The 15,476-nt window shown below is 43.5% G+C and overlaps 1 protein-coding gene across 1 annotated transcript in view; it reads left to right on the plus strand.

Moving 5' to 3' along the window:
- The first annotated feature begins 7,474 nt into the window (after positions 1-7,474).
- LOC144818405 (annexin A1-like) overlaps positions 7,475-15,476 on the plus strand; it is a 198,721-nt gene continuing 190,719 nt past the window's right edge. The window contains exon 1 of the mRNA XM_078675778.1: positions 7,475-7,535. The gene's annotated coding sequence lies outside the window, so the exon portion shown is untranslated. The remainder of the gene's footprint in view (positions 7,536-15,476) is intronic.

Genomic DNA, 15,476 nt, shown 5'->3' on the forward strand with positions numbered 1-15,476 from the left:
AGCACTAGTTAAGTGCTGTGTCTTGGTCCTATTTAACAATGTGTCTACTGCATGCGGGACCATCACGATTAGTGTATTATTCATTACTAGCCCTGCAGACTGTCGAATAGAAACAGCTGCTGCTGCTGTGGCCCTTAGACAACTTGGCAATGCTCGTGCTACCGGATCCAAAGTTGACGAAAAATAGGCGCATGGCCGCTGTCTATCTCCGTATAACTGAGTCAGCACGGACAATGCACAACCCCCCTTCTCGTGGACATACAATGTGAAAGGTTTACTGTAGTTGGGGTTACCTAACACAGGGGCCGAACATAATGCTGTGCGTAATTCGAGAAAACTTTTCTGACACTCATCGGACCAAGGAATGGGATTGGGTGTATTTGTACACGTTAGTGCCAATAAGGGTTTGGCTAATAACGAAAAATTTGGAATCCACTGTCTACAGTACGATGTAATGCCCAAGAAAGCGCGTACTTCTCTCTGCGTTCTTGGCACATTTAATTTAGCTATTGCCTGAATTCTTTCTGGGGTCAGTTTCCTTCCCTCCTTCGATAAGAGATGACCTAAGTAGGTCACTTCTTGTCGGCAATATTGAAGCTTGGAAAGTGACACCTTGTGATGTAGATCACATAGATGACGCAGTAGTGCCAACGTGGCCATTTTACATATTTTCTCAGTATCCGCAGCTATGAGCAAATCGTCCACGTACTGTACGAGGGTGGAACCTTTGGGCAAAATCATTGCGTCGAGCTGACTTTTCAGAGCTTGACTGTATATTGAGGGGCTTTCACAGTAGCCTTGAGGAGCGCGTTTAAAGCGGAAACTGCGACCACCTAAACTAAAGGAAAAAATATCCCTGCTTTCCTCAGCAATCGGGATACTGAAGAAAGCATTCTTCAGGTCAATCACCGAAAACCAGGATGCAGAGGCTGGAATCATAGTCAATAATGTTGTAATGTCGGGGACAACTGGGAATTGTGGCACCACTATCTTATTTACTCCCCTAAGATCAATCACGAATCTATACACAGGTGGCTGAGAAGGGTCAGTTCGTTTCAAAACAGGCAGAACAGGACTATTGCAAACATTGCCTCGTGTTTCTTCAATTACGTCTTTTTCAATCAACTCGTGAACAATCGCTAGCAAAGCTTTTTCGCCCTCATTGGATATTCTGTATTGGGGAATTCGTGGCATTTTGACATTCGACTTCAATGTTACAACATATGGTGGAATTTCTAAAAGACCTACATCATTTGGACCAGTAGCCCAAAGAATATCCGGAAGGAGTGCCAATTCTGCTGGAAGCGTATTTCTCGACAAATACATTGGAGAAACCACTTTCTTACCTAAAGTCAGTTGTACTCCTGAGGGAGAACAGTACAAAGTCGCATACAATCTTTTTAGCAAATCTAATCCTAGCAAATTTTCACCACAACCTGTTGTCAAAATAAGGGGTGCTTCGAATTCACAAGGACCAACAGAAAGAGATAAAGGGTCAGAAATCGGATTTCTAACCGGGGCGCCAGAAAAACCTACGGAAACGTTCATTTCGCCAGACAAAGGTGCGCCAGGGAGTTTGGAGTGCATAATAGAACTCTTTGCAGCACCAGTATCCAACAGAAAAGGTTCTGACACACCCGATGTAATCACCTCAACGTAAGGTCCACTCTGATCTACTGGAACTGAAACAACTCCCTCTCCTTGTCTAAGGCTATCCTAGCAATCATTACTCTCCCACTGCTCATTTTCTGTGTAATACTCATCGACGTAGTATTGAGCTGTCCTGTCAGATACGTTATTTTGCTGGTCAAACCTGTTCATAGAGTTTTGTGGTGGAAGGGGACGTGCGTCCTGAGGGGTGTTTCCACGCCCTCTACCTCTAGGCGCTTGCTGACTACCACGACCTCTTACGCCAGAAAACTCGTTTGTACGTTGCGGCAGGGCAGGACAGTCATACTTGTAATGACCTTCTTGTTTGCAGTATAAACACTGATTGGGACCTACGCGGTTTTGATCGTACTCGAATCTCTGCAAGTTTCTCTGAGGCTGCTGAAAACTGTTCCGGTAGTTATTCTGACCATTGTTATGTTTATTACCATCACCTCGTGGCGGATAGGCTTGCTGTAGCAAAACCTTCGTTTTGAGTTCTCTTGTTTTCTTCTCTACTTTATCTTTCTCATCCTTGTCTCTATTCTCGTAGTACTGTGCGGTAGCTAATATCTGGGCTGAAGATGAGACTGCCCAAGAACTTTCTGAATCTTTCAATTTTCTACACAAGTCTGGAAGTAGATTGTGCACAAATTTATCGACAAACAATCTCTGACCACCTTCTGTGGTCATGTCTTGACCGCTGTGGTCAATGAATGTTTCTTCAAATCTGGTGAAGAAATCTGACACAGTTTCTTCTTTCTTTTGCTTGCATGCAGATAACTTATCCCAATTTACGCGTATTGCAGGCATTATTGTTTTCATGTAATCTACTATTCTACCAGGTAGTTCCGCTATCAGAGGCTCAGGCTTGGCACCACCAACTTGTCGTGCATCTGCAGTAGTAATATTAGCCCACGTGTCACCTAATTCCTGATCATGATCTTCATGACGAATTTTTCCCCATAAAGGCTGTGGAACAACGTTCCCGAATAACATATCGATATTGGCTAAATTCATAATACATGACCCAGCAGTTTGCGACAATTCTTTATAGTACCCTGCAGGATTTTTACGCGGATCTGGTAGTGTTTGTTTGAGTGCTAAAACTTCAGCTCGCTTCCATGGAACATGTACCCATACTCGGTGAAAGTGGGGCAGGACAGGTGGGACAGCTGTCGCGTCACCCTCTCTCCATTGTGGGGGAACTTCTCTCATAGGGTATTGTCGTGCCTTTTTCCTACTAGATGCACTAGATTCCGATGGTGACCCAGAAGTACTTCCCTTACTTCGATATGATAATAGCATTTCAACTGCTCCTTCTACATCTGGACCTATAATCATACCCAGACTAAACTTAAACCTTATACGACACATCTCTTGTGGGAGGCAATCCTGATCATTGTCCTCTAAATCTTCGCCAAGAAAGACACACATTTGTTCGAACACATATCTCTGTGTCGCTGTTTCCCATTGATGGAAAACTTCCATGACAGACTGTAAATCATATTTTGCAGTGTCCAAGACCCATTTCCGAGCTAAACTATTCAGGGAATCTCTCTCCTGATAATCGGGCAGTTGACTTCGCAACTGTCTTCTTCCTATGTTAGGGGTCGTAGCAGGCGACCCGAAAAGGGGTAAAAGAAGATTAGTAACAGTACTGGCCATTTTCTGCCGAAAGGAAGGTGAAACGGAAGAACAAACAGATGAAAGAACGGGGTGAGATAAAGCGGATGCAGAGATGGCAGAAGAGGTATGAGGAATAATAGATGTGGTATTAGGCAAAATCATAGAAGGGGCATTTGTAGAAAGTACAGTAGGCAAAATCGTAGAAAACACAGGTGAAACAGAAGTGGTCGGTGGGCCTGGAGGAGGCTGCACCGAAGAAGTAGGAGCCAGCTGAAGAACAGCTGGTGGGTGCTGTGGAAAAGCCAGAGGCGCAGCTTGTGCAACTAAAGGTTGTGGGGGTGCTGTAGCATTCTGCGCATAGGGCGGTGGTGAAGTTAATAATTGCGACATTAATTGGTCTTTTTCACGCTCTTTTACTGTCCCTTGCTGAAGAGACGGCAAAACTGGATAGCATTTATCTATTGCCATTTTACGTTGCCTGCGCAATTGTTCATTTATCTGATCTTCCTCATTATCTTTAAACTGCACGGCAGCTTGCATTACTGAAAGTCCCTCTTCTCTCTTATTTTTCTTAGCTAATTTAATTTCTTTTTGTTTGGCTTCTTTGCGCCATATGCGGAAAGAGTCAAACATCGCCGGCCGGGCTTTCTTTTTGAAGAGTTTAACTTCAAGGTTGTCTAAAATTTCAGAATCAAAGCTACCATATTGGGGCCATTTTAAAACACCGTCTTTCCTAGTGTATTTAATCCATACCTCGTTGTAAACGATGGGGCCTACTCCATGTTTAACGTATAGCTCGTAAGTCGGAGTTCCAACTGGAGGAACCGGACATGAGTCCTCCAATCGGGAGTCCCTATTATTATTACCAAGACAAAACAAATTCCCGAGTCTAAGACTAGGCATCCTTTCTCTCTAGTCTAGTTCCAAAACTTCGAAGGAGTTATCGATTACGATATTGCTCGTGAAAACACGAATCCTTCGGTTATGGTGCTTGCAAGAACCAATAAAAACCTTTATGTATCTCTAAGATAACAAAAAGTAAGTCCAGCTAAGGACTAGGAGACGCTCCGCTTATACTTAACTGAAAAATATCGATGGCTTCACCAGAAGACTCGTCTCAGCGTTTCGCTCTACCGAAAATTTCAAGGGTCCAACATCAGGGCGATAGCCAGGGCAGCAGTCCTTGTAGCCGTCGAGAAGCGGGGAACCTCGCAGTAAAGACCTTCGGACCACGTCGACATGCAGGGGTCGATGAGGTGGTGGGCCCTCCGCCGGAATTTTCACACGAAGCTCCTCACGATCTTCAGGCTGATTGGTACCACTGGAATCGCCCCAATGCTGGGCGCCAAATGAGGTACTGGGTTTTTAAGAACCGGTACAGAACCGGTAACCCAGCGGTGCCAGGGGATCAACACACCAGAGACCTCGGGTTCTCCTGAGTCAGACCCACAGAAACTTCAGAGTCTTCCAGGTGAAGTCAAAGATTAGTTTATTGGCTGCAACCAAGGTGACAGGGTCCTAGAAGTACAATACCAGTATATTCAGGAGACTGCACACTTTCACAAAGTCAGGCTTCTCTTCTTATACCTAATATTCAGCCTTGAGCAATACATTCCTTGGATTCGTGGTATTTCATTTATGGTTACTGTTTACAAAAGAAAAGCAGAGTCATGATGACATGTACATATTTCACGTCGTGCTGCTCATAACAAATCATCCGGCAAGGCTCAACATTTCATCAGATATCGCTGGACCCCTAATAAAAACGGTCACCTCCCCATCATAAAGCAAGTGAAGGAAGGAGTGGAGAAAGATGTGAGCGAGATATGGCAGGTGTGCGTGCTGAAATGGCTTTATGGCTGGTTGGGCTTAGATGCTATCTTGCTCGGCCACTGGGAGGGAACTGACCTAACGAGCTCGGCCTGGGGCAATGGTTCTAACTTGTACTGGGGTCAGGAAGAAGTCGATTAAGGAGTATGTGTCCTTGTGGAATCAAATTCGACTGGATTAAGGCCTATGTAAAGGGCAACATGCAGCTAAGGGTTTAGAAATGACGATTTCGAGGTGAAATCGTCACTCGAATGTGCCGAAAATACATGTACTTGATGTACTCGTCATTCTCGGTCTTTTGATACCAAATTCGTCCTATTTCGACGAAGTTTTTATTCTCGAGTCCAGAACTATAATATGAACCCAGATTTTTCAGAACCACAGAACAATGACAAACCCACACTTTATAGTTACCTATTTCGGTGTGATAACCAACCCTGGTCATATGCTGAGACAAAGGAATAGAATCCCAAAGTTTAGGTGCCAGCAGGAAAGAACAGGTGCAAGCCAGAATCAGAACCAGGACAGGATACGGACCAAATTGGATAAGGACAGGACCACCACAGGCTAAGACTTGCACCACAGCTAAAGTTCAAAACGCCAGCGTTGTAAATCCTCTCTGCAGCTAACAGTTGAACCCCCAATTGGGTCATCAATCTCCTCCCCAGAACCCCGATTGGGTTATTGAATCTTCTGACAGAGTGCTCCACCAGAAACTCTGCTCCCGATCACCTATTGAGTGCGTTGGGTCAGTGCCAGGTCAGCTATTCGAACAAGTTGGTCAATCTAACTAACTAAGCCTACCCTAGTTATACTATTTTTCAGGACAGTGTACCACCCCCAAATGTTGCAAATGTGTGAATCCCACAATTTTATTGGACAAGAACGAGGAGTAGCCATCACAACATATTTCTCTTGAGGCAACTTGTCAATCATGTATTCAAGTCGTTCCCTCCCATAACTTTATCCACCCATGTTCTTTTATTCTGCTCGGTAGTGAAATGTATCAATAATCATATTAAACATTTTAATCAATTCAGCTTCCTCTAGCAAGGTGAGGAGTTCACTCTTCTCCACCTACCATGTCCGTCTTGGCTTAGATTCAAGGCTACAGCTTCTGTGGCTTCAAGACTTGTCGCGCAGGCACAGTTTCTCCAAAGATGGAGTTCAGCAAAGCATTTAGGCCTGTTATTTTGTAACATGTAAAAATAGAAAAGAAACCGTTTTAGAGACACAGAATAAATGAATGCACTGTATACCACTTCTTTCTACTCTATTCCCATTATTTTATTTTATACTATTGCATTAAATATTAAGCGAAAATAAACATCTTAGCAAAGCAGCGATGCAAGCTTCTTGCACATTAGGACACATAACGTCCATCTTAGTTCTATTGCTCAGAAGCAGAAGTTTTCCCACCAAGCATATCACGTGGGCATTACAGACGCATGCGCAGCAGAAAATCCTGCGTAGCAGCAGCCAGTTTAGTGCAAGCGGATTATAGTTAGTAAAAGCACATTGGCAAGCTTCCCCTAGATGCCTAAAATGTTGTGTAATGCAATATCAATAAGACAAAACATGTTAGTTCATTAATATTATTTTTGAGAGGGTTGAGTACGAGCAATGGACTTTACGTGTGAAACCTTGCTCCATCAGTTGCACAAACCTCTGGGGACCAACAGCGGCTTGTTAGCTCAGCTGTGATGTTGAATATGAAGCCATTTGCCAATCATCCCTGCAAAATGTAAAACTACACAATACTCCTACTGAATTAAATGTGGAAGATATTTCCTCATTCACAGTGACCAATGGCTGATGAGGGATGACCCTCTTGATGTACATTTGCTGGTACTGTTGAGATGAACGTTTGGTAGATAGCTACAGATGTCTGCACTTTTTGAAGACTTCGTTTGCACAGCTATGCACCGTTTATGCTTGGGTTTCTTCCTTATCATGAATTAAGCAAGAGATACTGACAAAAACAGCATATTAAATGCATGGCTTAGATTTATAGCTCCTATCAAAGTATAATAGTTTGGCTGGATCTGCTTAAAATGTGATGCAGACAGCTGAGAAATGAAAAGCTGACTTCTGCTACTTCGGTGGGAAATCGTTTAATGTAACTCTTTGCTTGATGCACTGGGTCAGTTTCCTTTTTCATGAATCGACAGACATCATATTCTTTGCTCAGTCTCTATGTTGAGGGCAGGGACAGAATTCTAGGCAGAGTATTACAAGTCAGCTATGATTCTGGGTGAGGGGGCGTTTATTTAAATCTTCTGACAACCAGCGTCCAATCACTGATGCAGAAGGCACATTCCTCTGTTTCTAGGTGTGGTACTGGCAGACTACATAAACCTCCCATGCTAAAGGCTCTGCTCTTCTCCCGATTTTCCAGTGCAGAGAAGAAGACGTCTCTATCGAAACCAGTAAGTTTATTTCTTCCATTTGGTCTGCAAGCTTGTTTCTCATTTGAAAACATTTGCACACTTGCTTGCAAATGTGGTGTGCTTCTAGTCGTGGCGGGGTTGGAGGGAAGTTTAATTTGTTTAAAGTGGAGAGGGGCGTGGAAGGGATACAACTGGAGTGTAGCTGAGTTCCGTTACTAAATTGTAAGCGTTGCTGCAAGTGTATTACAGTCCCTGGCAATTAAACGCTATGTTTCTTATTTTGGTTAAAACGGACAAAATGAAACGAAGAACATAAAAAAGGGGGAAAAACTGAAACTGGGTCTTCTTATGTTCTTTTGGCTGCCTTTCATGGAAAACTACGAAACTGATTTTATAGTATGAGTCACTGGAAACGAATGATTCACTTCTTTAAAAAATGTGGGCTCTAACAGCTCTTCTAACTAGGCGTGTCATGTGAGGGCAGGCACCACGCCTTGCTCCTCAGTAGACGTGGAACTGTTCAGGGTGTCTGTAATGAACTTTTATTGTGTCTGGTGTCTGTGAAATCAGTCGCTGCGCCTCAGAGGTGTGCTACATAGAGAAAACAAAGATAACCACGGTGCCCAAAAGAATCGATTTAGCCAGCAGTCAAAACAAGTCTCTTTCACGCTTTTAAAAGATTTTGGAAAATGCTTGCAATTCGTGAGGGTTTAACAAAGAGTAGGGCGCGGCTCTGGTAATTTCGTTCAGTTTTCTAGTCTGCCATAAACTCGCACTACAGGTTTTCTGTTCTATTCTGTGGGATGGCAAAATTGTTTGCTTTCTTGGCCGGTGTACAAATCCTGCCCAGCAAATCCAGGCATGCCAGTTTGTACAGCCCAGTAGGAAAACATCCCAAAATCATACATAGTGACATAAACAATCTCCCTGCAGACCATACCGTGAACTAAATGACGAGTGTTCAGGGTGTACGAGGGAGAGGGCGAGCCCCACTCATAAGTACTTTATACGTGGGAGGCGGAGAGGGCATGCTTCAGAGCCCTCTTCTACAGCTAGACAGTGGGTTGAAAGAACTCACAGAGGTGCCCAAGATAATGTAATGTTACCTTCGCCCAGGGGTTATTTCAATGTAGACAGCCATTCCTTGATCTTTAAACAGGTGGCTTTCATCATATGTAATGGCGGGAGTTTCATTGATTGAAGGTGATTGGCAGCTTTCAGCAATTTAAATATGAGAGGAAGATATACATTTTATGAATACAGATTCCAACAAAGCATGGGCTTTAAGCTACTGAGGTTTTGAGGAACGGAATTCCAGGTTGGAAAAGCCCAGGTCGGATGGCGGCTGTTGTATGAACAACACCAGGGACAAAATTTAGCAGCACTTTTTGCTTGTTTGTGTCACAAAACTGACACAAACCGGTGCAAAGTGTTGATTTTGGTATTAACTTTCTTGTGCAAAATATGTTTGGTGCTGGAAAATAGCCCCAAAGTTACACCAAGTAGTGCTTTGTGCTAGTTTACATCATGAGGACAAACTATAGCTACAGGAGCAGTCGCTCGTAATGTGAAGTGGTGAAGCGGGGGGAGCGGAACACAAAGAGACAATTAAAAAATGAATCAGATTATACTTACCTGCTCCAGGGCCGCTGCTTTCCTCTCGACCCTCGCGTCATTGTAAGGAACCTGTACACACTGTGCAGGCTACAAGCTCCCAATCCCATTGCTGCTCACATGCTGGGAATAGCAGTTAGGTGGAGAAAAGCTAACACAGTTAGGTGGAAAAAGGCTAAGTGCGCATGACAGTTTGGCCGGCCAAACCATCATGTGCATTTAGCAGTGCCCACCACTCCCCCCTCCGCCCTGGTGAGCACCTGTGGCTGGCTGTCCCCGCTCGCAGGCTGCCTGCAGGACGCAGTATAAAATGATAATAAAAACATTTTGTTATCATTTCATTCAGTAGTGGGGTGACGCTCATCCACCATAATGGAGGAACCTTCACTGCATAGGTGGTGCATGCGTGTTTCCATGCACCACACATGGGTTGTAACTAAAATCCCTACTGCTATCATTGGTAGACAGGGATTTGTGCCAAAATCGAATGACTTCTCAGGTGGAAATAACATTAGTGAATAGTTTTCTTTGATCACAATCTTTATAACTTTGCAAGTGTGGTGTTCTGTACAGCACATATAAAAAGTTATGAGTATGAAAGTATGCTAGAGCATAATATTTGTAGTGGAAGGGTTTGCTTATAGGCAAAACCTATGTTTATCTTCACACACACACCCTTGTTCTATAGTGCAAGGCATCCCAAAGTGAGAGAGAGAAAAACCGTCCAATAACTTCGCAGTTATGGCGCTGTGCTGCACTCTTCCTTTCAAGCAGAGCAGCACAGCAAAAGTTGATGTGCTGCTTTGTGGGAATTCTTTGTAAATGTGCCCCCATGTGTAGGTCAGGCATCAGGTGAGAGCTCAGATGCGAAACATCCGTCTGAATAGAAGAGGGAGCGACAAAACAGTGTTCAGGGGCAGAGTTTGTTTTGGAAGTACCATTTTAGGTGGGGTGTGAAAAGTGGGGTCAAAGGCTGGATAACTGTGCAAGTCCTAAATAGTTAACCTGGCACCAGATGTTGTTCTAGTATAGTGTTGGAAGTATTGTTGGGTCCTAAGATGTCTATCTTTTGAAAGCCAAAAAAGAACTACATAGCGACTTGTTGTGCATGTTTGGTCACCGTCACTTCTAAAGTAGGACTCCCAGTAAAATGCTAAATGAAGAGCACAAAGATTCCTTGCACCTTCTGAAGACTTTTTAAACTTTTACCCTTTTCTGGTAGCCTAAAACTCGCCAGAGTCGTCATTTCCACTCGGAACACAGCAGGTAAAACGTTAAGCAATTTTATTCAAAAACGATCTGATAAAAAAAATCACAATGGTTACAACCCAGAAGAAGGCGCTGTACGCTGTTGGAAAGGTGCTAACTGTTGCTATTTTGAAAAAAAAGTTTTTTTTATGACAGTCTCATTGCAAAAACAGTCATTTTTTCTGGCCTTACGTTGTTGCAGAGGGTGGAACGAGAAAGCAGAGCTCTCGAGATTTACCGTTCCTTGAGTGAGTAGTACATCCTGTTCAAAAAAAATATTTGAATTCTGTGATGTGTAATCTCGATTTCATAATAGCTGAAACCGCTACATATCTCAACTTGCATCGTGAATGCCTGGCCTGCTTAAACCACCCCAGAATGAAACGGAGATACTTGAAAGCTCGGAGAGAGCTGCCTCATCCTGTGATTACCTGGAGCGTGTGTGTCCCAGGCCTGCTGGCGCCCTCCTGTTAGTGTTGGCGCGTGCTTGAGAGGCAACGCCCTACCCACCGCGTTCCCATATCTTTGGCCATTTGAGGAGCCGACGTGCACAGTTTGTGTAGTGTTGCCCTAAGGATAAGACACATTAAAAAGTGGTGGTGTTAAAAACACTCGACTCCCAAGTACTGCTAGTGTTCGTTATGCTAATTATTCCAACTCCAATAAAAAAGAGGGCGTGGCTTCACTGAAGGAAATATCAGTCCCTGGAATGCATATTAAATGCAGGCTTTTTTCTTTATCTTGTACAGTGAGTGAATTGCGGTGTTTCACAATACCTGCAGTGTGCAGGATTCTAACTTGTGGAAAGAAAACCATCAGGCCCTGCTGGTCTCTCAAGCCATTTGGGTGCTATGGCCTGGCCCGGTTCCAGGAATTTTTATCTGGGTGGGCCTAGGGTGCGTTTGGGTGGGCCAAAACGGGCCCAATTTATAACAATTCTGAAGGTAGACCTAAAAGCCCTAGAGTTACACATGGACATCGATTCACCAAAATGTCAGGGGTAGTAGAAATGACAGACATCCTTGACCTTAATGACATCACAAGAAGAGACATCATATGACCTTTGACCCTCAATCTTCCAACGAAGTGACGTCACATGATCTTAACCCCCTATAACACCACAATAATTGACATGACTGAAGTTATAATAAAAGCCCTAATAAAACCTGACTAATACTATAAAAGAAGGTTGAAAATGTCTGTTTTAGATACCACTTGTATTAGGGTGCTGATGGCATATGAAAGGAGATCCTTAATTGTTTTTCTTAGTTTTACATGAACAATTATGTGTTCACCTGAAGAGGATAATTCCACATTTATTCTTAAATACTGCTCAGACATTTTTGATTCACTTGTGGCTGCTTATGCAATGAGGCATGCACTGCCACTAGGGGAATTTTATAATGTATGTCACATCCTACAGTATATTACTGTGTGCATCATACACAGAATAAAATATATAAACACCTTCAGAATCCACACACAGAAACAGCCGGGTCTGTTGGACTAATGCATCCACTGTAGTGGCCTCATGCTCACAGGTTCATGGCCAGCCTTTCATCCTTCGAGTTGGGTAACTATAAACATCTGTTATTCAGTGCCAAGATACCCTTGGATGAACGTGAATTTTACAAATACACATTATGTTAGATAATTGAGCTGCAAAAGGACGCTCATAGGTCTGGGCTCTGGTGCCACTGCACCTGCTGCATCATCGGCAGGTAACACCCTGCCCCCAATTCGCCATACACACCACCTAACTGCAGCTTGCCTTTGACTTGAGGTGTGGTTGCCACATTGTTGTTCTCTTCCAACATGAATATTTTAATGTCTCAGCCAGTGTAAAAAACAGAGAAAATCCCCCAAAGTTAGCCTTTTTTTCCCTTTACAGTGCATACTTAGAACAGTATTTATAAAATGTATTCATTTTAAAATGTGTTCTAGAGGTTCCCTAATTACACCTGACTAGGGTTGCCACCTGGCCCATTTTCCACTGGCACCACTGGTATTTTAATGTCCCAGCTGGTACAAAAATTAGCAAAACCACCTAAAGCAAGAATTTTTAGCCCGTATTTGTACCTAATTCAAACAGCAAATATAAATGGAAAACACTTTTAAATGGATTCTAGAACTGCAAAGATTCCGGACTATTAAATATAGTAAAAACAGATGGAAAAGTCATGGTACAAATGTATACATACACTTGTATTCATAGTTCTATTTAGTATCATTTCCATGCCTGTGCACACTGTTAAAACTACAACAAATAGCCAGCATTTTCTCAAATGCTACCCCAGATTGATAATTAATGTAAAATGAGTGAAAAGGCATCCCAATGTTTGGCCATCCTCATGGGCTCTTCTGCTGACTGGGAGGGCTAAAGGTAATGTTTGGGTGGGCCTGGCACACCTGGCCCACCCGCTAGAACCGGGCCTGTCTATAAACCCGTTGGACATGTTCCAAAAAGTCAGACCCCACCCTGGTTAGCGTAATTGGGCACCTCAACCAATAACGTTGAATGCAAGCAGGGCTGTGAGTGTCATTATAAAGTGAAGAGTGCGACATGTCGGCCCGCTCATGCACACTTTGACAGTGCATAGACACCGAAGCTGGACTACGAGAGTATGCTGAAAGCTAGCCCACCCTTTCAAAGGGGACATGACGGCGCCCTTAAAATTGAATTCCGTACCTGATTGCACGTACCTTAATGCTGGCCCTAGTCTCCGTACATTACAGGTGTAGGCGAAAAGGCACAAATTCCTTAGCAGGACCTTAATTAACTGTAATAACAAGGGTTTGGGTGTGGACGCCAAGACTGCACTTAGGAAGCGAACAATGCCCCTTCCTGCTCAAGGAGTAGAACGCTATCCTTGGCTGGACCCTCCGTGGGACCAAAAGGACCACCACACTGTCTGTGACGCATCAAATCCTCTAGTCCGTCTCGGGTGGTTCTTGGTGTCCTCTAGTGATGAGGGACTTGCTGCATGCATCCCAGGGGACACTGAGTTTGCTAATGGGATTCTTGCACTTGCATGCCCCCTGCCCCTTTGTAAACAAGAGCCCCCCCAAAGACAATAGCCCCAGCACAGACTTTAAGCTCATGTAAAGAGTACTACTACTACAGCGGGGGATATAAGTAAGCGTGTAACGCCCTTCTGCAATGCAAAATTACAAAGAGTGCACAGCTAGCTTAATTTGCAAGTTACACTTGTAGCACATTTTCGGTAATAAACCTGCAACTGAGGCTTTCCGGAAGATTATTCGGTGATGATTGAGATGGGTCCTGATGTAAAATTGTTGCACATCAACAACAGAGTCTGGTACTCTGGTCAGAATAGTACCATGTGCAGTCATCTTGGAAGAAGGGTGCTTTGCCAATTTAAATTCTATTAACATATTAAAAAAAAACAATTCCAGCCTTTGGTAGTAACTTGACATTTCCACTAGGTGGTGCATTTCTTCACCTTATAAAAAATACTAGCCATGACAGTAAGAGACTGAAGTATCCCAGCACAAACTGTACTATTTGTATATACTTACACATATTGTTGGACCCTAACACGATGGAGAGAGCTCAGCAGCCACCTATGCAGCTGGTAATTATAGAAAGATGCATAAGAGAGAGTTAATGCTCCACAATATAAATAAGCATTTTCTCCAAACTCACAAATTACAGACACCACTGAAATGAGAATGTAGAATAAACTGCATATAACCGGGCTGTTGCCTCGCTGTGGTGTTTTTTTAACTACTAACTCCAGTGCTGGCTACATCTGCTTCGACAGGACTTGAGCAACATCACATGTGTATTATTTTAAAGAACTACTTCGGAAATTTGCATAATTCACTTGTTTTCAGAAGTCCCGTTCCGTGGCAGACTGACAGCTACTGTGTGTTTTCTGATAATTCAGATTTCCATGCCTGCAGATCATTGTGGATTTGCTGTTCAATACTATTAACATGGTAAGCAATATAATCTTACTGTTGGTGAAAATAACTTTAGCTTGCTCCTGGGAGGATCTCTTCATAGACAGGCACTGTTGGGACACAGAGTGTTTGTAGCAGACTACAATGGGAGGCTTTGAGAAATAATATGCAGAAGCAGGGATACCAGACATGCACTGAGCCACGTCATCGCCTGTGGTACAGTCATGCTTCACTTTATTCTTTCTTTCTGGCAAAGATGAACTTCCAGACTTTGCTTACTCACTGGGGCAGGACTGCTGCCAAATAAGCGGTTCTATTTTTAATTGGCTTAGTTTGAAGAAAACAGATCACAACAAATAATTTGTTTTTCTAAATGAATAAAGGCAACTTAGCAATATCCACTGGACCATTATCTTTGGTCATTTTACAGTAGTGTGTGGCTAATGGTCGTCCTCAAGAAATGTTTGGGAAAGCAAGTGTGGTTCTTGCATATAAGAACAGTAAACTTCTAAGTAGACTCCCAGATTCGATAACGTGAGTGGCTTCTTACCACAATGCAGAGAGCCCATTGAATGAAACAAACGCAACCAGGGTTGACCAATGAACTTCTTTTGTGGCAAATGTGGTGCATGGACAGTGGTGGCTCCTCTGCTAAAGCAGAGGAGTGTCGCCCCATTGCCTTCAAGCAGGAACATAAATAAATAAATAAAAGGATAATAACATAATGTTATTATCATTTTATTTTGTCCTCCTGCTGCGGCAGCTTGCATGAGGGAGCAGGGCGGGGCTGAAGAGCAGGCTAGCTTGAATCCAGTGGCACAGTGAGCAAGGGACCCACGTCTGCATATGGCTGGGTCCAAAGTTGGGTGGCATAGTGGGCAAAAGAACGATGGATTTAACCCAGATCTTTTGACTGGGGAGAATGTTTGCATTGTCAGCATTCCGTCCATCATTTGTTTGCTGTAACACTTTTTACCCTATGTGGGATGGGTATGCCCAGAAGTGGGTCCCTTGCTCACTGGGCCACTGGATTAACCTAACCTGGCAGTTCGGTCTGGACTGTTCCCATGAGTCACAGGGTCAAGACTGATTTGCATATGGCTGGGTCCAAACTGGGGAGGCGTAGTGGTAAAAGAACGATGGATTTAACCCAAATCTTTTGACTGGGGAGAATGTTTGCATTGTCAGCAT

This window comes from Lissotriton helveticus, chromosome 2_1 (assembly GCF_964261635.1).
Source record: "Lissotriton helveticus chromosome 2_1, aLisHel1.1, whole genome shotgun sequence".
Classification (NCBI taxonomy): Eukaryota; Metazoa; Chordata; class Amphibia; order Caudata; family Salamandridae; genus Lissotriton; species Lissotriton helveticus.